Raw genomic sequence first — 25996 nt, forward strand, 5'->3', positions numbered from 1 at the left:
CAATACAAATATAGTGCGATCGGTTTTTGCCATGTGCCTCTTTTCGAAACTGTCACTCTCAAAGAGCGATCAACTTTGTGCGTCTTAGCGCCGAACATGGTTTGTAGGCACTCACTCTCGGTTTTGTCACTGTTTTGTGACAACCGCTCTCAGTTTAGGGCAACGGGATGGCCTTTGGAGATGCGCTGTCATGACTGTACATGGAAACCTGAGTTAAGATCATGCACGATCATTAGTAGATACAATAATAAAACGGTACGGGAGATCATCGAGGCAGGCCTTATAAAAAGTTATGGGGATCGCTGAGTCAGCATGGCGTTGATTCATTCGGCGGATAAAGAGACTCAGTTCTTTAGAACAACGGCAGAGCAGGGTACGGGAGGAGTGGCGCGATGGCGCAGAGTATTTATACCCTTGTTTTTCTGAATAATAAACAGCTTAAGTTAGCGCATTGTGGTGTCTTGTTCTCCCCTCTCGTCCCTGTCTAAAAGCGCTACCATGTTCTCAAAGTTTCAGCACCAATAACTCGCCCAACAAGCAGCAGTGATACACGACCGCACGCCGGTACGATGCTCATTCAGATTGAAACGGGCAGAAGTGTGAATAAACCTATTGCTAATTACCCAAGCATCAAAGAGAATGCAAGGATTGGCGTTCCTCGCACCGCACCCGCACGCCTTCCCCGTATAAAAGATTCGAAGATAAATACCCAAAATAAAGCGTTGACGAACGCGCGTGCAAGATGCCATTTGTTTTAGGCATTTGCTTTAGAAAAGTTACTACTGCTGAGGCCAGCACGTGCGGCGCGTGGAACACCAATCCCTGCATTCTCCTTGATGCTGGGGTAATATAGCAATAGGTATATCGAGACCCCTGTACCCCTGGTTTATGCAGCGCAAGCTCCCGCTCCACGTAGTTAGAGCGCGCGCGCCAAGGCACTTGGTCACCGATCATCCCCACTTGCTGCAGAGCGCGCGTATCGCCAACAGTCGGACATCCGACAATGCAGGTGGGGCAAGTGAGCGACGCACCTCCCTGGTCCGATATCTTTCTGACGGTCACCGGTCGTGATGTCACCGAGTGACCCTTCTTTCCTCGTGGGGGCGTGACTTCGGGCTCAGGAGGGCCTGTCGCTTCGGCGCTGTCGCGAGTGAACACGGAGAGCTTGGATGGAGACAGTGGCGTCATCTGTCGAGAGCAGACAGACATCAGTGCCCGAGCGGCAGGCACGAAAATCAATGGAGACGCCGTTTGCTCTCTTGAGATACTACGAGGGACTACTGAGTCCACTCGAGAATTCGACGCCATTTCAGCTCAGATTGGCTTAATTTCAATTTGGTTGATAATGTATTTAGCTGAGAATTTCAGGTCGGCTGGATATTCAAGGTAAACGGAAACCTGAAAATATCAGTTTAGGTGAAATGCCCATGTAGGCTTTCAGGCTTCATTGCAGTTAAAAAAAAAAGGATTGTCCTTAATTTTAAATCAATGTAAACGCAAGACTCCATATTAAAACGACACTGCTGAATATAATAGTGCTTCATGAGAGAATTTCGCAAGTGAGCAACCGCCTCAAGAAATGGCTTCTAGAATTTTCATAATAAATATAACAATATTGTTAATTGGAGAGTTAACATTACGGGCCGTGACAGCTTAAATTAGAAACCACAAGTTTTGTCACATTTGTACCGAGAACAAAAATTACCGCATCTCCACGTGGTGAATGATGTTGATTGGGGCGAAGATCGGGTGGTGCTGATGATACTGATTTTGGCCTAGGTAGTTCTGATAGCGCCGTTTTCATTCATGTCAGTAGGAGTGAGTGAGAAAATGTTTTATTTTCAGGTGGGGTACCTGTTGCCCTTGAAACTCGTCATTGGCTACAGGGGGAAGGGAAGGAGGGATTGGGTTTAAATGTAAATATCAAGTCCGGCGGACTTGATGAACTCTATCAGCGAGTCTAAAATTGCTTTTCTGTGCTCGGGGGTGCCGTCTGGAAGAACCCATTCCTTTAGGCAGGATGGTCTTTCTTGTGGCGGTAGAGCATTCAAAGCTAGTTTCCGCTTGATGTCACTTTTGGGACAATCCCAGATGATGTGTTTGATGTCTGCCAATATTTGACAATGATCGCACATGTCAGTTTCGGAATCTTCCCCGTTGTTGCTTTTTCGGAATTTATATTTCATTATATTTCAAGGCCGGTGTCATGGCGGTTCCTGTACGCAACCTTCGTAGGCATACACGCTCCCACCGACTGTAAGATGTCTATGGAAGGGGGTGTTCGTCTGGCCTGCGTAGATCGGCGAGTCTTTGGCTTCTTTCTAGCCGTTCTTGGGCTTTGATTTCCGACGGGTCGACGTCGTCTTCGATGTCTTCATCTACGACGGGGTGCACTGAGCCTTGGCCGGGTGGGACTGCCTGTAGCTGCTCCCGTGCGGCTGCATGTGCCTCGTCGTTTCCGTGGATACCTTGATGTCCGGGGATCCATCGTATCTTGATGGTACGGCCTTCAGCTCGAAGCTGTCGGGCCGTAGCCTTAATGATTTTAACCGTTTTGCTGCGGCTATCATGTTTTTTAATTCTCGTACGGCTTCTTTAGAGTCCGTAAAGACATAAATGTTGCTTTTATGTTTTTCTTGTTCTGCACTCTCGACCGCCGTCTTGATGGCTTGAAGTTCAGCCTCCTTGACGCTGGTGGTATTGCCCAGGGAGGCGGCGACTCTTCTCTGGTCGTTTGCGCAATAATGAGCCATAGCTGTGCATTTGCCCTCCTTGGCTGCGTCCGTGTAAATAATGACGTTAGTGTCATCTTCAAGAAGTAATTGTACCGCGGTGTCGTGTTTCCTGGCAGCGCTATTTCTTCTTTTAACTTGTGTTTTTCCTTGATTTTGCGGGGTCGGTCTTGTATCAATAACTATCTCGTCTTCCCATGGTGGAGGAGGTTTCGTAAAAACTTGGTAGACCTCGTTGTTGTAACCAAGAGCTCTCAGGATCTTTCTTCCTGGCTCAGTTTTTTCAAGCCTCAAGTTTTGACTGATCTTGTTTTCTTGTGCTATTTCTTCGATCGTGTTGAGTCCTCCGATCTCGTAAAGCGCTTCCACCTTGGTGCACCTGGGAAGCCCAGTGATTACTCTCAAGGCTTCCCTGTTAAGTGCTTCAAGTCCGTTCTTTTGGGCTCTGGTTAGACTGAGGTAGTTCACCCCGTAAGTTGCCTTTGGTACAAGGAGAGCCTTAACCATGGTCCTGAGGATGTCTTCTTTAGCTCCCCAGGCTTTGCCGGTGGTATGTTTGATCATATTGAGTGCCTGCTTCCACTGACTTTTGATTTGCTGGTACCAGCTTCCCGCCTTTCCGTTTTCGTCAATCACGATACCGAGTATCTTAATTGAGGTTTGAGATGTAATTTGCTGGCCATTGATGAGGAGCTTGATCTTGTCTCCAACTTTTTCATCTCGCCCTCTGGCGTTGGATATGGCGACGTAATTTGTTTTTTCGGTTGAGAGTTGTAACCCCGTCTGTTTGGAGAAGTCTTGAATTGTGTCCAGGGCTTTTTGAAGCGTGATGACTTGTGTGGACGTGCTGCAGTTCTTTGTCCAAATAGTAATATCGTCTGCGTAAATGGTAAATCCCAAGAAGGGAATTTTTTCTAGGGAAAGAGCAAGATCTGCCATCACCATATTAAAAAGTGTTGGCGAGATTACGGCTCCTTGTGGGACACCGATCTTGTTATCCGTCATCGGTCCTCTGGTTGGTCCTATAGCCGTTTGGTATTTTCTTTTGTCCAGAAAAGAGTGAATGAATTTCAGGAGTCTCCCTTTGATTCCTCTTTTGACTGCACCACGTATGACCGCGTCGTGGGGCACAGAATCAAAAGCTTTATGTCGATCGTGACGATCAGCCGTGGATTGTAGGATGGTCGTTTGGAGGTGATGTCCTTGTGAATAAGGGCCAAACTATCCTGTGTTGACAAACCTGGTCTGAAGCCGGTTTGTCTGGCGCAGTAAGCCTGGCTCTCAATTTCGAGGAGCCACGTGATTCTCGCCAGGACCATCCTCTCCATGGTCTTGCACAAATTGGAAGTGAGTGAGATTGGTCTTAGGTTCTGGATTGAGTCGGTGAGCTTGCCTGGGTTGGGAATTGGAATAACCGTTGACAGTTTCCATTCTTCGGGCAACTGTCCTGTCTTCCATATTTCGTTGAACCAGGCCAGCAGTTCCGTCTTCTTTTCCTCTGGCAGGTTCTTGAGAGACGTGATAGTGATCTTATCCGGTCCGGGTGCGGTGTTCCTTGCTGATTCCAGAGCCATTATAAGTTCCCCCATGTTAAATGGGGCGTCTGCTGGTGACCGATGGTCGAGCTCGGGAACCCTCTTTTTGTAGCGTTGCTGCAGCTGTTGTGTTGTCGGTTGCGGGAAGAAGTGTTCCCCTGCCATTACTGCAAGATCTTCTTCCGTGATGCCGAGTTTGATAGCGAGATTTTGTCCCGTACAGTTGTTCTTTTTCTTACCGGACATGCCTTTGTATGTCCGCCACATTCTTCTAATGCCGGTTTTTTCATTGAACGAATGGCAGTGCCGTCTCCAGATTTGCTGCTTCAGCTCCTTCGTATAACGTTTGGCTCTAGCCGTGGCGATGTTTAGTTGTATTTTGTAGCGGATGTTATACTTTGCGTTTCTATATCGCTGTTGAGCTTGAAGTCTGCTTGCCCAAAGGTTCAGCAAATGCATGTCTGGGTTGGGAGCGTCTTCTTTGACTTGGTAGGTCCTTGTCGCCGCTTTGACTGCCAGTTGGATCTGATGAACGAGGGGCAGTGAGGAAGGGACCTTTTTGATGGCATCGCGAAACGTGTCCCATCGAATGAAGGGTGCGCCTCGTCTCCGTGTACCGTTGGTAGGGAGCTCGATCCTGATCGGCAGATGATCACTACCCATTGCGTCTGGCAATGTTTTCCAGGAGAGTTTGATTTTCTTGCTTGCCCAAGTGAGGTCAGGCGTCGTGTCTTCTTCTTTGGCATGAAGGCCAATCCTCGTTGGTATGCAGGGTTCGTTGACTAGTACTAATCCAACCTCCTTCATTTTGCACTTTAGTGTCTTGCCTCGAGCTGATGTGCGGGTATAGCCCCAGTCTTCGTGCTGAGCGTTAAAATCTCCGCTGATTATGAGAAGTTCTTTATTGGGTCTGAAGTGCGTGAGCCAGCTCATATCACCTCCGTCTTTAACGTAAGGTCGGAAGTAGGTTGAAGCAATTATGAGAGACTTCCCTTCGTGTTTTACCTGCACAGCAACTACCTCTCTTGCTTCATTGCACACATGTGCCGATTCTATACGCGCGTGTGGAACTTGTTTCTGAACTAGAATGGCCACCTGCCCGATGATCACTGTCACTGCATCTTTGCCATTCCCGTGGTGAATCGTTCTCGTTATGGAGGGTTCTGTGTACGTTTTGTATCCATTAAGTTTGACGTTTTCGTGGTTGGTTTCCTGAAGGAGAAGTACCGCTGGTCTTCTCTTGCCCATTCTTTCGAGTTGAAGTTTGAGCTCCGCACATTTGTTTGCAAAACCTCTACAATTCCAATGAAAAATCGAAGGGTGTACCTTTGTATCTTGGTAGTTTGAGCCGTTCGGTTTCATATTTCCTGTGGTGGGTATTTGGCAGTGAGGAATTTGTCGAATTTCTCGCCGATGTAGTTCACCTTGGTGAGAATCTCAAATGCTAGAGATTCTAGTTGTTCTATTCGGCTCGTGTTGGTCTGGACGTTTGCGAAACCTTGCTCAACCCTTCGGCTCAGTGTCTCGAACCTTGCTTCCCAATCGAGTTGCATCCTTGGTGTAATGTTTGAAAGGAGTGAGGTTCGGCTCTGTTGCCCCGGCTGCCGTTGTTGCGCATTTCCGGATGGTGCGGAGGTTGTGGAGTAGAATAACTCTGCCGGATCGGTTGCTTGTTGATTAGGCCTTATTATGTTAGCCCACGAATTGTCTGAGAGAGTCCTCATTGGTGCTGGAGATGTCTTTGTGAACATACTTTGCAAAGACTGCGAGGTCATACCTCCTCTCGTGGCAGATCTCTTACTTTGGTTATTTCTTCGCGTGTTGCTTCTCGGTGGAATTTTTCGTTTCGGGCACTCGTTGCTCGTGGCAATGTGCGGTCCCTCGCAGTTCAAGCACCGTGGTGTGGCCTGGCATTCTTCAACTTCTCCATGTTCATGTCCGCACGATCCGCATCGTTTGATCTTTAAGGGGCATACGTCAGACTTGTGGCCGAGTTGATGACACCCGTAGCAGACCAGTGGTCTTGGCCTGTATTCTGACACCTTGTAGACTTCAAAGACGTAGCGGACATGTCGGGGCACAGTTTTGCCTTCGAAGGTAACGAGAACGGTCTTTTGCTTGATGCCCGCTCGTGCTGCGACAATCTTGTGCGTATTGCACGTAAGCTCGTTTACGAGAGTTGCTGGGTCATCGTGTGGTGAATTAAGGTATATCACCCCTCGCACTTCGTTTGAGCTTATCGCCTTGTAGGGTTGCACAGCCAGTGGGCCGTGTTGTTCGTTTGGGATTTCTGTGATCTGCAGAAACTTGGAAACGAGCGAGCTGTTCCTAGTGGTGATGGCAATGGTGTTCGCTTTTTCGTGTCTGTGCAAGGTGAACTCGTCGACGTTGTTTATCCCGACGTTCTCGATGGCGGTGCGGAGTTCTTTTGTCGAGAAGTCCTCGATGTTATGTTTGCACACAGGGCGGAGAACAACCGTCTGGGTTGGTGGTTTTGGAACATTTTTGTCGAAAGACTCACGTTGGCCTGCTGCCGCCTGGTTCTGTTTTCGCTTTCGTCGCACTGTCTGCCAGCCGTCGTCGTTCTTATCGTCGGTGATGGGGCGATGTTGTTCTTCGCGTGTTTGGTGCGAGCTACTTTCAAGAGTAGGAAAGTCTTCTTCGTTCATGGCAGAGACTTCGTCACAAAGAGGTGTCGTTTCGGTCTGTTCAAGTTCAAGTTCAAGTTCAAGTTCAAGTTTTATTCGCCTCAAAGACGTTCGTTCGAACGTATTACATGAGGGGGGGGGGGGGGGTAGAAAAATACAATCAAATGCAAGATGGAATGGCAATCAAAGAACTAACTGAGGTGAAAAATTAACAACAAGCAAAAACAAAGAACGAACTATACAGGATTCGGAACAAAGTTTACACAAACCGGGCACAGCAGAACTGGGAACACAGTGTGCAATTTATAGTAAACACAAGCAGACATGGCGCGGAAAACATATCATGGAACCAAAGCCGAAGTTTTTTCGCGGAATATTATTTCGTTCTGTTCAGTGACTATGTCGTTAGGGAGAGAATTCCAATTTTTAATGGACAGAGCAAGAGGAGAGTATTTGTATCTATTAGTGCGACCGAACATAGGTGCAATTTTTAAGGAATGATCATGACGCAAAGAAATGTATGAGGCAGGCTTACAGTGAGTGAGCATGAATGATGGCATGTTGTAATAAAACTTATGAAAAAGAGTAAGGCGAGCGACTGTCCGACGTGATTCAAGAGAAGTTAAATTAGAAAGAACCTTTAGTTGGGAGACACTGATTTTCGTACTGTAGTTTCGATGAATGAAGCGGACGGCCTTATTCTGGACTGATTCTAGTCTATTAATGAGGTAAAGTTGATGAGGAGCCCATATGGTGCTAGCAAATTCAAGTTTCGATCTAACGAGGGTTTTATATGCAGTAAGTTTCACGTCCTGTTGAGCAAGGTATAAATGCCTTCTCAGAAATCCCAGAGTTCTTAATGATGTATTAACGATGTTTTCGATATGGGCATTCCAGGTTAGATCATCGGTAAAAGTGATACCTAAGTACTTGTATGAATGAGTAGATAAAATAGGATCGCAAAAAATTGAGTACGAGGGATTGTGGTGTTTTGAGGAATTAAAAGAAACGAGCTTGGTTTTAGTAACATTTATGTTCATTTGCCATGTTAAGCACCATTCACCCAAGATGTCGATGTCGCGTTGAAGGAGTTCCGAATCGCTAGGATGAGAAATTCGGCGGTACAGTACACAGTCATCAGCAAAAAGCCTTACTGATGACGAGATTAGTGAAGGTAAGTCGTTTATGTAGATGAGAAACAAAAGTGGACCTAAGACGCTGCCCTGTGGAACTCCGGATTTAACTGTAATGGCGGGCGAGGACGTGTCATCTATACATACATACTGCTTACGATTGGTGAGAAATGATGAGATCCAACTGACGATTTTGTCATTTATGTTTAATTGAGAAAGTTTTAGAAGTAAGCGTTGATGAGGGACAGTATCAAAGGCTTTAGCGAAATCAATGAAAATTGCGTCAGTAGTATAAGAGTCGTTAAAGTTATCGTGGAGATCTGTTACGAATTCAAATAACTGAGTATCACAGGAAAGATGTTTGCGAAAGCCGTGTTGTTGAGGGTGAAGATAGCTAAAGTTGTTAAGATAGTCCATGACTTGTTCGAATATTTTACATGGTATGCTTGTCAGAGAGATGGGTCTGTAATTTGAAGGGTCATTGCGGTTTCCATGCTTATGTACAGGGATGACTTTTGCAACTTTCCGATCGAGCGGTAATTCAGACAAATCAAGTGAAGCTTGAAAAAGGCGGCACAAGATAATTGATATTTTGTCTTTCGTTATTTTGAGAAAGTTAGAGGTGATGTTATCGTCCCCGCAAGCCGAATTTGCACGCAAACGTTCGATGACGTTTGCTACTCCGTTTGGTGTAAATGTTATGTCATCCATGCTCGTGCTGGCACGGCACAACGTCTGCGGTAATGGCAATGACTCATCCGTGAACACGGAACTAAAGAACGAGTTAAATATGGTTGATGAGTCATGAGGTGACAAAATGGTTCCACTACTATCGTGGAGAATGGGTGAGGGGTTATGCTTGCTAGGCGAGACCGCTTGCCAGAACTTCCTTGCATTAGTAAGTAACATGTTAGCCAGGTCGCGATTCAAAAATTTGAATCTACTCTTCTTTATCTCTAACCTGTAAGTTTTTGCACTTTCGTTATATTTAGACCACAAGTCAGGAGTGTCTCTTGACTTGGCTAAAGAAAATAACCGTTTCTTCCTGTTTAAAAGTTTTTTATGATAGTTATTAAACCAAGGACTCTTTAAGTTCTTATTAATGAAAACTACCGGAACACACTCCTTAACAATTTCGGTTATTTTATCCTTCAGTAGCGCCCAGTTCCCAGATACAGAGCGAGTGTCGAAGAATTGCAGGTACTCGCTTGAGAATGAGTCAAAAGAGAATTGCAGTTTATTGGCGTCCACCTTGGAAAAGTTTAGGAATGTTTTTCTAATGATATTCCGCTTAGCCGGCGAGAATGTAGAGTTGATAAGAACAGCGTTATGGTCGCTAATGGTTTCTAATATATGACAAGCAGACATACATTCAGGGTGTGATGAAAAGAGCAAATCAAGAACAGAATCACCTCGTGTAGGATCTAAAACAATTTGAGTAAGGTTGTACGACTGAGTGACTGCCAAAAAATCTCGGCACTCAGATGAATCACGGCAGCCTGCTCGAAGCGAACAGTCACTCCAGTTGATCCCTGGATAGTTAAAGTCTCCGGCCAACACTACTGGGCATCTGGGATAACTACTGACTACACAGTTTATGCACTCGTTAAGTTTATCACAGAACTGCCCAGAGAATGATGGTGGTCGATAACACACTCCAATGATAATGTAGGAGCATACTAATTTCACACGAACCCAAATTATCTCAAGTTCAGATGCGATTTTAAGGACGTCGGATGAGAGGACGTTTTTTACTGCGATCATGACCCCGCCGCCTCTCGAATGAATTCTGTCTTTGCGGAAGATATTGTATTCGCCAGAAAAAGCAAGCTCCTCATTATCTATGTCCTCTGATAACCAAGTTTCGGTTCCGAGGATTATATGCGGACTACACGTGTCAATGACTGAACAAACGTCATCTTGTTTAGACAAGATACTACGAAAATTACACAGCAAAAACGAAAAGTTAGAGGTAGAGTTAAGAGATATCGTTTTATTTCGATGACAGTCAGAAGGCCGAGGTGGATGAGATGCAGGTTTAGTCTGTCATCGCGTACACTCTATTACACTGTTGCTGACATCATCATAAATAAAGCACTTGTTCCCAACAAACATCTTATCGAAGCGCAGCCTGAACGTGGCATTCGTATTTTTTGCATACCCAATCAGGCGCTTTCGAGCGTAGACTACTTTTTGGGAGTAGTCCTCACTAATAGAAACTGATTGGCCTTTTAGTTTAGGAGCACTTAAAAGAATCGCCTCTTTAACTTTGAACTGGTTGAAGCATACTATAATCGGCCTTTGCTTCCCGTTTTGGAATTTACCTAAACGGTGCGCCCTGTCGATCAAACTCGGCTCTAAAGGTACTTGCAGTGACTCAGAAACGAGCTTCAGTACCGCAAGTTCAGACTCATGCCATGTTTCTGTTGGCTTATCGGCCAAGCCGAAAAAGAGCAAATTATTTCTTCGTAGTCTATTCTCAAGGTCATCTTGAGATCTGGAAATTTGTGTCGTAAGTGCCGAATTTTCACTCGCAGCAACTTTAAGTTGTTCCACGTCAGTTTTTAGCTCATGCACCATCACAAGTTCCTGTTCTATTTTAGCCATCCTTGTGTCAATCGCGGCGAGCGCGTCATCAGCTTTCTTTTGTTTTAACTGAATGTCGTGAGTGACCTGCAGAAGCTTCTTCTGCCCGGCTTCTAGTCTAGTCAAAAAAGCAATGACTTCACTGTCTGCTCCCGGTACCCTACTCGAGGTAGCAACAGATGACGTTTCAACCCCGTCGGGGCCGGGATTGGCTTCAATATCTCCCGCGCTCATTAAAAGTGATTGAATAACAGCAAGAACACTCCACGTATTGTGAAACACAAAACAGAGTACAGTATGCAAGACCATGGGGCATGGCACCTCAAACAATGAAACTTTCCTAAACCGGTATTTTGAACATGATAAGTAACTAACCTGCAGAAAACATAAGGGTGAGCTGGACATCCTTCCAGTGCCAAGCCCCGAGTGATGCGAGGGCGGTTGTTGTTCTTGTAGCCATCCTGTTGCGTCAGTCGTCTCTTGTTGCCAGATGCCGAGCTGGTGAAAGCGTAGTCGTTGGAAATCCGGGAAATTGCTTTCCCGGTCCGCTGTCGAAGTTGGTGAAGATATCGGCATGGATTCCGAAGGTGAGGGCGAAAAGCTCGCTTCCACGGTGAAAAGGCATATCTGCAGAAAACATAAGGGTGAGCTGGACATCCTTCCAGTGCCAAGCCCCGAGTGATGCGAGGGCGGTTGTTGTTCTTGTAGCCATCCTGTTGCGTCAGTCGTCCCTTGTTGCCAGATGCCGAGCTGGTGAAAGCGTAGTCGTTGGAAATCCGGGAAATTGCTTTCCCGGTCCGCTGTCGAAGTTGGTGAAGATATCGGCATGGATTCCGAAGGTGAGGGCGAAAAGCTCGCTTCCACGGTGAAAAGGCATATCTGCAGAAAACATAAGGGTGAGCTGGACATCCTTCCAGTGCCAAGCCCCCTTTCTTTGAAACCATTGTTCTCTTCGTCGTTGTTTAAGAGCAGTGATTGAAGTTTCTCCCGCTGCTCCATGCATTTCCTCAGGAATGCTTGGTTAGCCATGCAAGTGTTGACCCAATCCTTGTTGGTACTGCACGTCAGGAAGTATCCTGCGCCTATGACGATGTTCCGTTGTAAAACGGCGGTCGAGGACGCCTGGCTTCTAATGCTTCCTTGAATCGCTTGGGCAAGAGCAGCGGTAGGCTTAGCCGCTCCGCTTCCAGTATGCATCTTCTGACCCTTGAAAACGCCTCCAAGGGTCGCTTGGCGTGTCAGCTGGTTAGGTGACTCGTCCTTGTCGGTCGTCGGTATCCATGGCGGCTGCGATGAGGTGCCAGGAACCTTTCGTATCGGTGCAATGATCGAACCTTGGAAGGAAGCTCACGAGCAAACGTCTGGTCTCCTCGAGAGCTTTGGCCAGAGTTCCATGTCAGTAGGAGAATGTGTAGTTTTCTTCTTTTTCTTTTTTAAGACAGATGGGATGGCAACTCAGAACCCCCTACTCTTTTTTTCCTTCTTTTTCTTGATACTGATTTTGGTCACAAGTAGTGTTGATGGTGCCGTTTTCATTCATGTCAGTAGAAGAATGCGTGGTTTTCTTCTTTTTCTTTTTGTAAGAAGACAGATGGGATGGCATCTCAGAGCCCCCTTACTCTTTTTTTTTTTTTCTTTTTCTTGATACTGATCTTGGTCATAGGTAGTGCTGATGGTGCCGTTTTCATTCATATCAGTAGAAGAATGTGTGGTTTTCTTCTTTTTCTTTTTTTAAGAAGACAGATAGGATTAGAGTGCCTTCATACACACGCGCGCTCTTGCTTGAGTGGTGACATCTCAGCCATTTTCACGCCCAAACGTTTTTGTTTTTTTTTGCATTTTGAAGTGCGCGCAATACGGTATTACTCAGCTCGAGCGCGCAGCTTTGACTAATGCATAGACGCCATTTTAGCGCCCAAGTCACGCACCAAGTGCGCGAGAGCGTCACGCGCTGGCACATTCAGTGCAACAATGGATGTTTTCACCCTGAGACAGACTGACATGTAGGCACCCTAGATAGGATGGCATCTCAGAGCCCCCTATTTTTTTTTTTTCCTTTTTTTTTTTTCTTTTTTCATCTTTTTTTTTTTTTTTCTTGCTCTCGCTGCTGAACTCACAAGCAAGAGCTCGTGAGCTCCTGCTCGCGAGCTCACGAGCAGGGGCACGCCGGACGGCGGACGGACATACGGACATGACTATACGCTCCGTGCGGGAACTATAGGGGGCGCTTTGAAAAACGCGCGTAGCGCCGCTAGCGGAGGAGCTGGCGTTCGACAGTGAGGCGCGCTCAGCAGCCTGCGGCGCCTTTTCGCGTGCGAAGCTGTGGCGGCGGAAGCGCGCACGGACGCAACTTTTGCTTTTTGAGCCGATACGTTGAGGGTGACGTTGCATGAGTGCTGGGGCAGATTTAAGAAGGGCATTTAGCTGTTCTCCGCTTCTTATATATTGAGTTTGAGTCGTTACTAGGGGCAATTTCTTTAGTTGTGGTCGAAAAAGGGGCTTGAGCTATTTTCCGAAAAGCAAGACGGCCGCCACAATAATTGCTCTCAGTGGGAAATTTGTTTCGCTCGTCGCTGTAAACGTAGGACTGCTGGAACGACGATATTTGGAGGCAAGTGAGATGTTCACTAAGTACTTGCAGTAAGTGGGCCAGGTTTTATTAAGACACCAGGTGTGAAAGTTATGGTTCTAACGAATAAAGGAATAAAGCTGTCAGGAATATCCAATATTGGATCCAAAATGTTGTTATAACCGGGCTGTGCGAAGTGCAGATTTGGACACACAGGTTCTTGGACATGACCGTAACTTGACACAACAGTTAAAATACCAAAATATGTGGCATAGGGAAACCAGGTGAAAATTTGGTTTGGGCGGCGTAACTGAATGGGAAACGGTTTTGACCGTGAAAGGGCTGTGAGGGGAATACCACTCGTCGTGCGAGATGTAGACTTTACAGGTAGGAAGGGACTAGTGCACTGTACTTCCAATCGAAACAACCTTACGGAAGGTGGCTTCAAAGCCGAGAAAACCAAAATGCCGGCCGACACACGGTTTGGCCGTCAAAGGCTTTTGCGGTCAGCTGTTGTGTAGTAATCTGGTTGTGCGAGGTGCTGATTTTCGGCTCAAAGGTACTTAGACAACCGTAACTTGGCAAAACACTTATTATAACTAAAAGAGGTGGCATAGTTTAACCAGGTGGAAATTTAGTTTGGGCAGCGTAACTAAATGGGAACCGGTTTTGACGGTCAAAGGCTGTCAAGAGAATACCACTCATCATGGCCGGGAGGTGCACACATTACAGGTAGAAGGGACCAGAGGACGGTACTTCCAGTTCGAACAACTTTGCGATACGTAGCTCTAAGGTCGAGAAAAAAAAAATATTGTTGTCTACAAGACTCGGGGTGTCAGCGTTTCCACATACAAAAGGAGGCTGATCAAAAAAGAAAGCACACCACATAAACTTCCATACTCAAACATCGATTGTCCATTGATTCCAAGTTTCATTGTAATTTTCCTTAGATTCATATTTGTCGCTTCTTGTACCGTCCAAATATTTCTTCATGAAGTACAGACTGCGTTCCATACTGGTCCGGAAATATCATCGACACGTACGATGGGGCCGAAACTTCCTTGGAGGGCATTCCTTCGACGAAATTCGCACTGCATACCCCCGAGTGTGTGTAATGGCATTTCAGTTCGAGCTGAGATATGTAGGCGTTAGTGGTACCAAAACAAACGCAGAGCGCAAAGCGGCAGTGTAGAATATGTCAGCCGTGCCGACACAGTGGCAGACATGATCGGGAGACCAAATTTCTCGCGTCGTACGGCACGGGTCCATCGTTGTCACTGTCCCACGGAACATCAGCGAGTTGAAGAACTGTGAAGCTTTGTCCCAACGAGTTACGACGCATAAATATTGGAGCACTTAACGACGCAGCAGTTCATGCTGTCAACCCAGCGCAACCGCACCACTCCGACTTTAATGCGTACCAATGTACGCGGCGTGGTTTCGATTCGCTGGGGCTCTCACTGCCTACCTTCGGTAACGGCTGCGCGGCGGCGCGCCGGTCGCGTCGCACGGAGTGTATAGTCGGTTGCAAGCTAAGAAAAAATCGAAAATGCCTCTCAGAGGAAAATGTAATCCTACGCCGAGAAACGCCAGCCAATCGTTTTCATGACGTCAGGATTCCGTGGACCAATCGCGATCCTTTTGAAGAAAAAAAAAGCTCAACATGGCTGCTGGCCTTAGCAACGCGACGCTAGTTTCTCGTGACAATTATTCTGCTTTTTTGCACCGTGCTTTACGTGCCCGAGGTTACGCCACGAAATCTTAATGGTATCGGCTTGCGTTTGCAGCAGTTTTTGCGCGACAACGTGAGAATCCAGCGACGCTATCGCCAACGAAAATTTCGAAGCGGGCGCGTGGCTTAGCACTGCTGAGAGGTATGTTAGACGGTATGTTAGACAGTATCTTGGACAGAAAATGAATTGGGAAGACGGTACATTGGACATGACTTTCTTTCTTTACTAAACAGCTATTTCGTTGACAAAAACGTATTCTAACTTATTTAAATGTCCTGAATGAATTAAATAAATATTGTAGTAGTTTAAGACAGGTTTCCTGGAGGAAGAAAAAGCAACGTTGCTAGCGAACTACTTTCTCGACGGCGGAGGCACTTCAGATGGGCGCAATGCGCTTGTGGGTGGAGCTAAAAGATTGTTCTTAGGTTGCATCCGACTATAGCCCCTAAGGAGCTTCGCCCCTAAAATTGTCTTGATATCTGCAAGAATGTGTTCACTTCGTCCGAAGAAATCATCTTAGAAAATGTTATTCAGCTTCAAAAATGCGAGAATAGAGTGCCCAGTCACAAATAATAGAAACCATCTACAAGGGAAGGAAATCATTGTAAGTCACGAAAACTGGAGGTTTGCGTTCACTGCAGTTTTACCAAGATTTCGATTTTTGAAACATTATTGAAACCAGTCTAAAACTGAGTTTTAGGGCGAATTATATGGCATTCAATGTAAATCAATATTCTGGTACAACCGAGTTGTTAAGCTGAACTGATGCTTGCAGCCAAATTAAGCACTTGGCCAAATTGAAACTGCAGGTTAACTGAACCTCCCCCTGACTCTCAGCTGAATTCATTTCATTATTTCATTTAGCTGAATTTTCAATCGGCTCGCAGTTTAAATTCGATTTCATATGTCGTTCCGCCTGGATTTTTAATTCGGTTGAACGATTCAATTCCGACTAATTTTAGTCTGGTTTCATGTCTTAGTTTGGCCAAAGCCTTTCAATACTGCTAGAGCTATATTAAGCACTAATTATCACTAAAGCTATGGCACTAGCCATGGCATACAGAAATTAGATTTTCAAATAGCCGACCTTCTGAATAGAAACAATGATCCTATGACCATAAGGAAGTATATCTGTGCAAGCCGTTAAATGGGTACTCCGACGTCTTCTTCCTAGTCCCCGATTTGCCTAAAAATCTGTTAAGCACACCAATAAACATTGCTAAAATAGTAACCGAATATTGGGCCAAAATAAAACATTTTGCAAATTTATCGAACTCACAATTTTGGTCCCCACCGTACTTCTCAAAATGGAAGGCTCTTAGTGGCAACAATGAAAAAGTTACGTCAGGGGAAGGCAGAGGTTCCCTCCTTGGACCGTAGACTTTGTCCCCAACTGTTTACGAGCAGTTTCATGATGTTAAATGGACACTTTGGAAGCTCGCTCCAGCACTCGCGCAGCAGCACGAAACAAATGCTCGGCATAGTCTATTTTTAGACTGCTCGCTCGACCCGCGAGCCTGACTTCCCCTGGCGTCACGGCATTGAAAAGCGCGGTTATATTTGAATCCTTGGTTTGGGCGACATTTTCATTTGCCGATTTCGTGATAAATATTACGAGTTTCGAGATACTAAACAGCATACCCGAAAGAGTAAAGGCCGGCGATTTCTAAAATATAGTTAGTTGAGGTAGCTCAAAAAATAGCCGGAGCAGCCCTTTCAACAATCTGTAAATGAGTACAGTGGCGAAAAATATGAGCGTAAACGGGGGAGTGTGTGGCTCTGCTTCTGAATGCGCAGAAGGACTCTGCCGATGTTCCTTTTTTGGTTGTGAGTCACGGACTTAAGAACGACCTAATTACTTAATTAAATAGGCAATACGATTAATTCATTAAGTAAATAATTAGCTACCTGACTATTAAGAGATTATTCGTTTATGAATTAAGCAATAAAAGAGAAAGAGGAGCATTAAACAGTTGCAGTAGTGTGAATATAATTTCATGTACGTGGTGTTTCTGCTGGCCCATTGTAAGCAATTGTTGTCATGTCCCCGTCTGCAAAACGAATCGTGCTCACGTAGTGGACGGTCGCGCTTTCGTTTGCTGCACGAATCGTGCTCACTTAGCGGACGATCGCGCTCTCGTCTGCCGTACGACTGATGAAGACCGTGCTCGCGTTGCGGACGCTCGCGCTGTCGTATGCGGCACGAGGCGTGGTTGAGTTGCGGACGCTCGCAGAAATGTACAAATATTGACGTTTACTTACACAGTGTTTGATTTCAAATCATCGAAGTCAGAACCTATGAAGCAACTTCATGTCCGCCTGCGATGCTACTCACCCCCAGCAACGCAGGCCTCGATCCGCGTCCAGCTTACTATTATAGACATCAGTGGAGCTGGGATTCAGCGCTGGTCAGTGCAAGCACGACTCGGGAAGCAGCCGAGAGTTTGCGCGTCCGTAACGCGAGCAGGATTTATTGCAACCGACGACAGCACAAGCGTCCGCAACGCGAACACGATTCGCGTAGCAGACGACAGCGCCTAGCCTCTGCAACGCGAGCACGACTCGTGCAGCGCCCGACAGTGCGAGCGTCCGCAATGCAAGCACTATTCGTGTAGCACAAGACAGTCGGGGTCAGACAACCAAATAAAGAAGAGCGCCAGAGTCCTTCCGCACATGCCTGAAGCCTCATAAAGGCGCCGCGAAAGGAACAGAAAACAATCGACGTACAATACCAAACGACGGATTCAATAGCCAACCAGCAAGGAGCAAGAGAACAGAAAATGTAATTTTCAGCCATGTACTGCAAAGGAATTTAGCGGAATTTGTTTCTATTAATTGTTTTAATGGCTCTAAGACGGAACATTTCGCGAAAATAGCTGCGCAATCTACTTTGAAAAAAAAAAATTGTTTTCGTTTTGGTTTTTGGGGGGGGGGGGGGGGGGGAATTTAACAGTCCAAGCGTATCGGGAAGGAGCTTTTGTTGTTTCAATAGTCTAAAACCAGCATGCATGTATGAGAAATATTTCCCGTCCGGAAGGGCTCACCAAAACAGCGAAAAGCAATCATGGATTCTCTCCTCGGCTTCATTAACTTCGCGGACATCCAGAATTCCTACATCATGCTCGTCATGTCGTATTACACCTGAGACTGCGGTGGAAGAGATCGGAAGAACTTTCAGTAGAAGGAACAGACACAGAGAACGTTCTCTGTGTCTGTTCCTTCTACTGAAAGTTCTTCCGATTTCTTCCACCGCAGTCTCAGGTGTAATACGACATGATTAGCTACCACCAGCTCGCCTGCACTCTCACCGTCTTATCATGCTCGTATCTAACAAACCAACTCTGTATGACTTTTCCTTAATCATCCTTGTAACAGGTCTCCACCCTTTTGGTGGTGATGCTTTCGTCTTTTTTATTAAAGGAGCGGTGCAACGATATTCAATTGGAATGTTTATCGCTTGACAAGAGCTTACTGGCACACCTGGGGACTCAAGGATACTCACACGCAACGCCATTGGCCAAGAAACTCCTTTTTTGCGGTGTAATTTCAAGGACAAAAGCGATCATTTTCATTCAATCTCTCCTTTGCAAAATTTGATGACGTAACGTGGGGATCGCAGTACACCCAAGTGACGATATTTGAATGCGGTTCATAGATTGGACCCGAGCATTGCGTGGGCACTCGACTTGGGCTCGTGATAATTGCTAGCTCGAGGAGCATTCGGGTAGTGACCCGTGTCCAATCGCTGCAACGACGACAACAGCCGAGCCATAACAATGTCTGGAACTCATCGCGTGTCCTGCGCTTTGCCGACCCCAGCGCGTGGCTATGATCAACACTGGCGGCATATAATCGGCTCCAGATCACGTGGCCGCTCGTTCTGGCTGCGAGTTGAGGGGGTGAACGCTGCTCGTTTTTCTTTAATTTTTTTTCTGGGACTTCTATTGCGTGGGGTGAAAAACGAACGCGTGTTTCATAGGTCATTAACGTTAGGGATCCATTTTAAGCGGTATTTGCGCAAAGTACAAAAATTGTTGCATCGCTCCTTTAAGTGCATCATCGAATTTGCTTTAATTAACATAGTTTCTCTCTCTCTCTCTCAACACCTCCAATCTGGTTTTGGGTATGGTATTACTAATCAATTAGTGCCGTTTCTTCAATATTATTTCCAGAGGCCACTGCTGCTCTTTTCATTGCGAAGTTTTTTTGTTTGTTTGTTTTTTTTGTTTTTTTTTGCACAGCGTGACACTATTAGCGCGAACTAGAGCCACTCTATAGACCGTTTTACTGAAAGAGGGCGAGAGAGAAAAGGGGAAAGGGCTACCGGCGCTTTCCCCCTTTCTGATTGTGTAGAAAGAGTGAAAGTCCCGGATGAGAGGCTTGACTGGTGTTGGGTGTCTGCTGTGCGCGAACTTTGTTCGCGCTTTCTTTTCTGTTTTAAACTCGCAAACTTAATTATAGTTACGGGCGTCGATGGCAACAGTCCCCCGGTCATCGGGACACCATTGCTCGGTCATAGGGTGCACGAATAAAAACAGAAAGCGTCGAATACTGTCCGAGGACTTGTGTAGCTTGCGAGGAATCCAGCAAGGCGAGAGCGGCTGCAATGTCTTGCAATGCAATGTCGGGATCATGTAGAAAGCTCCATTGCTTTCCATATGACCCCGGTTTCAGGCGGCAGTGGATTGCGTCGGTAAACCGAAAAGGCGTTTCCTCAACGCCAACCTCTCGACTGTGCTCGGAACATTTTGTGAATGCAGCGCGCACCGAACGCTGTACCGCCGATGAACATGGGGTACGCTCGCAAGGTGCGTGCGAGTTTTCTTGTGATAACTGCTGTTTGAGCTTGTGAAATTTTGTAACTGAATATATCTTAATATTGATAATTTTCAGTGGTGAGTGACTCGATTTTATCATCTACAACACTTAGTTGAAGGCTCGTTTCCGCCGCCGTTTGAGGCTGGAAATTTTTGAAATGGTAGTTCTATCGGTTCTCCTGAATCGCGATCTCCTGCGTGATACCAGAGAGCCGGCAAAAGAGCTCCTTGGAGTGGCGCTGGTTTGTTGTTTCCTTTGATTGGGCGATTTGAAACGCCGGACAGTCGCTACAGGGCACGTCTCGTGTGTTGCGATCTGCGTTTTCGAGCCCAGTGTGCAAGTTTCTTTGTTCGAGTCATGGCATCCGTCAGTGCGGCGACGGGGGGAACAGCGGCAGCGAACGTGCCAGCGATAGAAATTGGAGGTGAGTACTCAAACTATTGCATCAAATAGTAAACTTATTCGTGGCTGCTTTGAGAGTTACTGCGGTTTCATATAAGTACATCTAGAACGTCCTCGTCGTCCATCCACAAGGAAATATAAGAACACGGACACGACAATAAAAGCAGCGCAGCAAAACGATCAGTAGCAGCTCCGGGTGTTTACAAAAGTTAATTGAGGTTCCCGTTTCGTGTATCGCTTGTTGATTACTAAAAATGGCTACGTTGAAATAGGCTCATTGCAAGGAAAAATTGATAAATGGTTCACCATTTCCAGTCATGCGGAAAGCGATGGAGCTTAAAAAACATTACAGCCGCACTCGCCTTGCCGGATTCCATGCAAGCTACTATAGGTCCTCGGACAGTATTCGACTCTTTCTGTCGTTATTCGCGCACCTTATCACCCAGCAATGGTGTCCCGATGACCGGGGGACTGTCGCCATTGAAGACCATGGCTCTAATTAAGTTTGGGAGTTTGAAACAAAGAAGAAAGCGCGAACGAAGTTGGGGCGCTGCAGACATCCAACACCAGCCGAGCCTCTCATCCGGGACTTTCACTCTTTCTACACAATCAGAAAGGAGGAAAGCGCCGGTAGCCCTTTCCCCTTTTCTCTCTCGCTCTCAAAATGGCGCTACCCACGATAAAACGGTCTATATGGCAGCGTAGCTGCCAGAGTAGCGACACGACGTAAAATTATCTAGATGCACGATGTCAGAAGCGCTGATAGTGATCTCCATTTTGGGCCTGGGAGGTTACCATGGTAACCGTGCTTCTAGCGACGCCGGGCGGCAACCTTTGTAGTCTACTTGATATCTCCATTCGTTCATTGAAAAGTAGTATAAGACGCTTGGCATCGCGGTACGGCAAGAACCTCTGGAGGAACGGTGCCTGTTTTTTCTGAAAAGTGAGTGAGACGATTGCACCCAGGGACTGTCGGGCGACGAAAGCTGCTATAGTATCCTACGTGCACGGACAAGGCCAGTGGTTTTCGACGCCGCTGGGATGGCGGCCGCTTCGTGGGACGAACGTACCGTCCTAGTACTTTTGGACTTCGCTCCGATGGAACAAAATCCGATTACGCCGGCCGCGACAGGACGATTGGCTCGGAACATGACTGCGGCTCGACTGCCCTATTGTGAGCGAGTATATATGCTTAGCAAGATATTTCTTCAAGACCTGATCATCCCTTCAAGATGAGATTTTCTCACCGACTGGTGAGGAGCGACGTCGACGGGGTTCAACCGTTCAACCAAGAAGGACAGCTTGGTGGTCTCTAGGGAATTGTTGATGCCATCAAAAGAGACGGACGCCTAATATGAGGTGTTCTTGCCGACAGGCCAAATGGTCGTTCGGAAGTTTACAGGCATTCAAAAAGTCACTATTTTTATGTGGTGTAACACACATATCCGTGTTAAAGGGGCCACGAATTTATTTTTAAACTTCTTCCTTACCTGTAATCCTCAACTCAGAAGAGAACTGTGAAATCACGCAGTCGTGACATGCCAGGGTACCGGTGCGATGACCCCAAGCTTTCACCGTGCTTTTTAGGCACACCGTAGAACTTGGCATTTGCAAGTCATGATAAGTTCCGTCAGGGCACTCATTCGCCAGGAACGCGAATTCAAATATCCATGGACGAATTGATTGCTGACGAGGGGAGCGACGCAGTTTTCGTGTACAATGCGTGAGTTGGGGTCGGCTGACGTCATTTTGGCCTTTGTATGCATTGTAAATAGGATATTTCAAACCGTACACATGATGATAACGTCATAGCACACTCAGATTAAGGAGCACAAAACGGGCCCAGCTACAGAAAATAAATATTACACTTGTAAGAAATAAATACGTCTGTAACTTGTTAATTACAAAGACGAACACACCTCTGAGCATCTAAGTTTAATAGTATGTGTTGATGCATTGTCATATAGCAGGACATTTTAAATACGCCACTTGAGCAAACGTCAGCTTTTCACTTGAAAAACAAACCAAAAAACGCTGCGGTAAAATGCAAGCTATTGCAACGAAAGCAAGTTATATGGAAATCTTCAGAACTGCCAATTCGTAGAATTGGCGATTAGTAAACAAGGTTAAAGATCGCAGGAGCTTCCTCGCTAAAAAATGATGTGATTATTCGGTGACCCAGGGCTGAAACAATTTCCCCTAGGCCCTACACGCGCCGTTTACCTTTCGTTGTTGTTCTCAGAAATTCAGACTTTCAAAGGAAGCTAGAAAAATGCGAAAATGTTATCCTAAAAGCTATGTGGAGCGCAAGTTCGTCTGCTTCTTTTTGCAGGGGTTGTGGTGACGTCAGAACGCCGATATCTGAGTGGCTCCGATTGAAGGATAGTGGGTAGACCTAAAAGCAAGCTGCCTTGAGGCCCACCCACTATTCTTTATTCAGAACCAATCAGAGCTCGGCATTCTGACGTCATCACAACCCGTACTAAAAGAAGCAGACGAACTTGCGTTGCGCATATCGTAAAATCGTTGATTAGTATACTTGGGAGTTGTGTGAATATTTATATAGCGTGTACTTGGTCAGCCATTTCAAAGTTGCGACGAGTCACTCGCTGTAGATGAGCAATTTAGCCAATGCAGTATAACCGCTAGCTCTATAGGTCTTTAACGTGCACCACACAGTAGTGATACACAACCGCAGGCCGGTACGATGCTCATCCAGATCAAAACGGGCAGGGGTGGGGATTGAACCCAGGTTCCCTGGTTGATAAGTTCAAAACGTAAACATCGCAGGAGCTTCCTCGCTAAAAGTTTGTGATCATGCGGTTACCTGGGGCAAAAACAAATTCCCCAAGGCCAAACATGCGACGCATAGATTTCGCATCGATTCTCAGACACTCCAACGTTCAAATAAAGCTAAGAGAATGCAAAAATTGCATGCTAAATGTCTTATCGATCCTCAAACACATCCAGAAACTCGAGCACCGCTAAGGCGATATTAATGATGCTGTCGCACAGGTACTAATATCCAGAGCGACCTTGCATAGAAAGGGTATAAAGTATAATTCTTTCAGATCTTCACATTATACCCACGTCAGAAAGCACGAAGAAGCCCTAAATCGTCGGCAAGCTGCGGCACATCACGACTCCGCCCACCGAACAAACTCGCAACCACCAGCTCTGGGTGCTGCCATCTTACCGATGACATCACGGCTCTTGAGATGTCACGTGACGAGTCGTCACTCGGTTGCTACGGAAACCGAGCCAGCTCAGCTCGTTGCTATGGTACCGCGTTTGACCAATCGCGGCGAGAGGCGGCACGGGGAAAAGCGTGGCGCTACTCTGGCAGCTACGCTGCCATATCAAGTGGCTCTAGCGCGAACCGGTCAACGGCCCTTTTTTTTCATTTTGCTTCTATTGGTGTGGGTTCATCTTGAAACAGCGCGAATATTACGCGGACGGAGTAAAGAAGTGGACAATACAAGCGCTCACTAACAACTGAGGGTTTATTCTGGATAAACCACAAAAAAAAAACAATCGAAAACAGGAAAATGAGGGTGGGTACGTGGGGGGAAGGGGGGTGGCACCGCCGGCTTGCGGTGTTTGCTTTCTGCCTGAGCCGCCGCCTTTCTAATTTAGCGCTGAACTAATCTCTGACTTGAATGGTATAAGTTAAAAATATTCGAGATTTTTATAATTGTAGTTCGCGTAGTAGGTGTCGCCAAACATGACATAAACCAAAACTTAAAAAATAGAATATGCCCTTTTGGCGCACTCAAAAATGTTTTCCTCTTCAAATATTATGTTTTTTGCAATATATTTTGATTTACGTTTCCTACACATGTTGAGAAGTAACATATAAAAAAATACCTCCGAATTCGCGTGCATGATCATCTCTGAACAGAGCCAGTAACAAAATACATTCCTCGTTACTTGCAAGAAGAAAAAAAAAGAAAAAAAAAGGGACACGTTACCGACCTACGTTCAAGTAGCTAAGCGTAAAAAAAAAAACTCTAGGACAACGAAGTAGAGGGACAGGGGAGCACTCGCAACTCGCGTCTATATGAAACAAAAACGGCTCATATATATATATATATATGGAAAAACGAACGGTCACGGCTAATTCCGGTGACCTCCGTAACAAAAAAGTACTCACTTGCCGATAAGGGCAGTGACGTGTCGCTTTCAGATTTGCCGCCCTTTTCTTTGATTTCAAAAGCCTCATGTAGCCCTCTAGAAACTGTATTTGTGTACCTCGAACCCTATTTTGGTACCTAGAACTCTATTTGGGCACCCAGAAATCCTATTGGGTACTATCGCTAAGTGACGGGCCACATGGGCAACGACTGCAGTGAGCGGCAAGGTGTCCCGACGGAGTAGCTTGCGTGGCCTTGTCATGTTCTCCCACACGATCATTGACACACCTGCCTGTCTGGCCGATGTAAGAAGAGCCAGGTATTTCATACACTACTCCCGTAGTGCACTTTATGTCTTTGGTGCGGTGCCTGGTTTTGCAAGGATATTTGGAATAACTGGGCTTGTTGATCCTACGGCACAACCGCGAAAGCTTTTTGGTTGCTGTATTTGGTGAAGTGCCTGGTTTTGCAAAGATCTGGCAGAATCATTGGGTTTGTTCATCCATCGGCACAATCGCGACAGCTGATTTGGGTGCTGTATTTGGTGCGATGCCTGGTTTCGCAAAAATCTGTAGAATCGGTGAGATTGTTGATCCTACGACCCAACCGCGACAGCTTATTGGGTACAATAATTAATAACCTACGTTACATTAAAATAAAAGCAACGCGTTACTGTTATTGATAGAAAGTAACGCACATTACTTTTTCGTAATATGTATTTACAAATTAATGGTAACAGCATTAAATAATGTTGTTTTTTCTTGTGACAGGGTTTTTCCACAATGGGACAAAGAGCGTGGCCTTTCGGGATTTTATAAAGTGGGATTTTAGGCGTGAATAAGACAGGCAAAATTTTGTAGTAATGTTTGGAGGTGGGCTAGTCGGTGATGCATTGTAAACATAGAAATAAAACAGCGCAAACAAACACAAGGACAAGTAGAAGGAGGGACACAGACACAGCGCTGACTCACGACTTACTTAAAAGATGAGAAAGAAAGTAAGTCGTGAGTCAGCGCTGTGTCTGTGTCCCTCCTTCTACTTGTCCTTGTGTTTGTTTGCGCTGTTTTATTTCTATGTTTACAAAAATTTTGTAGGCAGGTGGAATGAGTGCAATTATTAATGACATGGCGCCTATAGTTCGTTCCAGCTTAAGTCCGGACGCAGTCAACGCTACGAGCTAATGGTACCAATTAGACAGCGTCAAAAACTCAAGTCACTCGGCCTTCCTTTATGATTGATTCAGCGACGATAAAACAGATGCAGAAACACGACGAACACCATGATGGCGCCCTTTTGACGCAGGGCCGTATCCAAGGAAGGGGGGGGGGGGGGCGAAGGGGGCAGCCGCCCCCCCCCCCCCCTCCCCCCTTCTCGGAGGGCAATTCGACATGAGTGGACCCCCCGTTGCACAAGAAAGAATGGGAGAAGAGTATCCTTACATATTTTGCCCCCGAAAATGGGGTACTGGATCCGCCCCTGGACGTGTCTGATTGGTTCCATCAGCTCGTAGAGTCAGCTGCGTCTGGACTTCAAAAACGAAGTATAGAAACAAGAAAAAAAAAATTAAGCGTACTTTTTCTCTACTTTTGGGAAGAAGATGTAGCGAGTAACCTAACTACGCTACCCGTTACTTGGAATAAGTAACGAAGTACGTTACCCCTGACTGGTTTTCAAAATGTAACGAATACGTTACTATGTTACTGAAAA

This window comes from Ixodes scapularis, unplaced genomic scaffold, assembly GCF_016920785.2.
Source record: "Ixodes scapularis isolate PalLabHiFi unplaced genomic scaffold, ASM1692078v2 PGA_scaffold10__122_contigs__length_95168666, whole genome shotgun sequence".
Taxonomy (NCBI): domain Eukaryota; kingdom Metazoa; phylum Arthropoda; class Arachnida; order Ixodida; family Ixodidae; genus Ixodes; species Ixodes scapularis.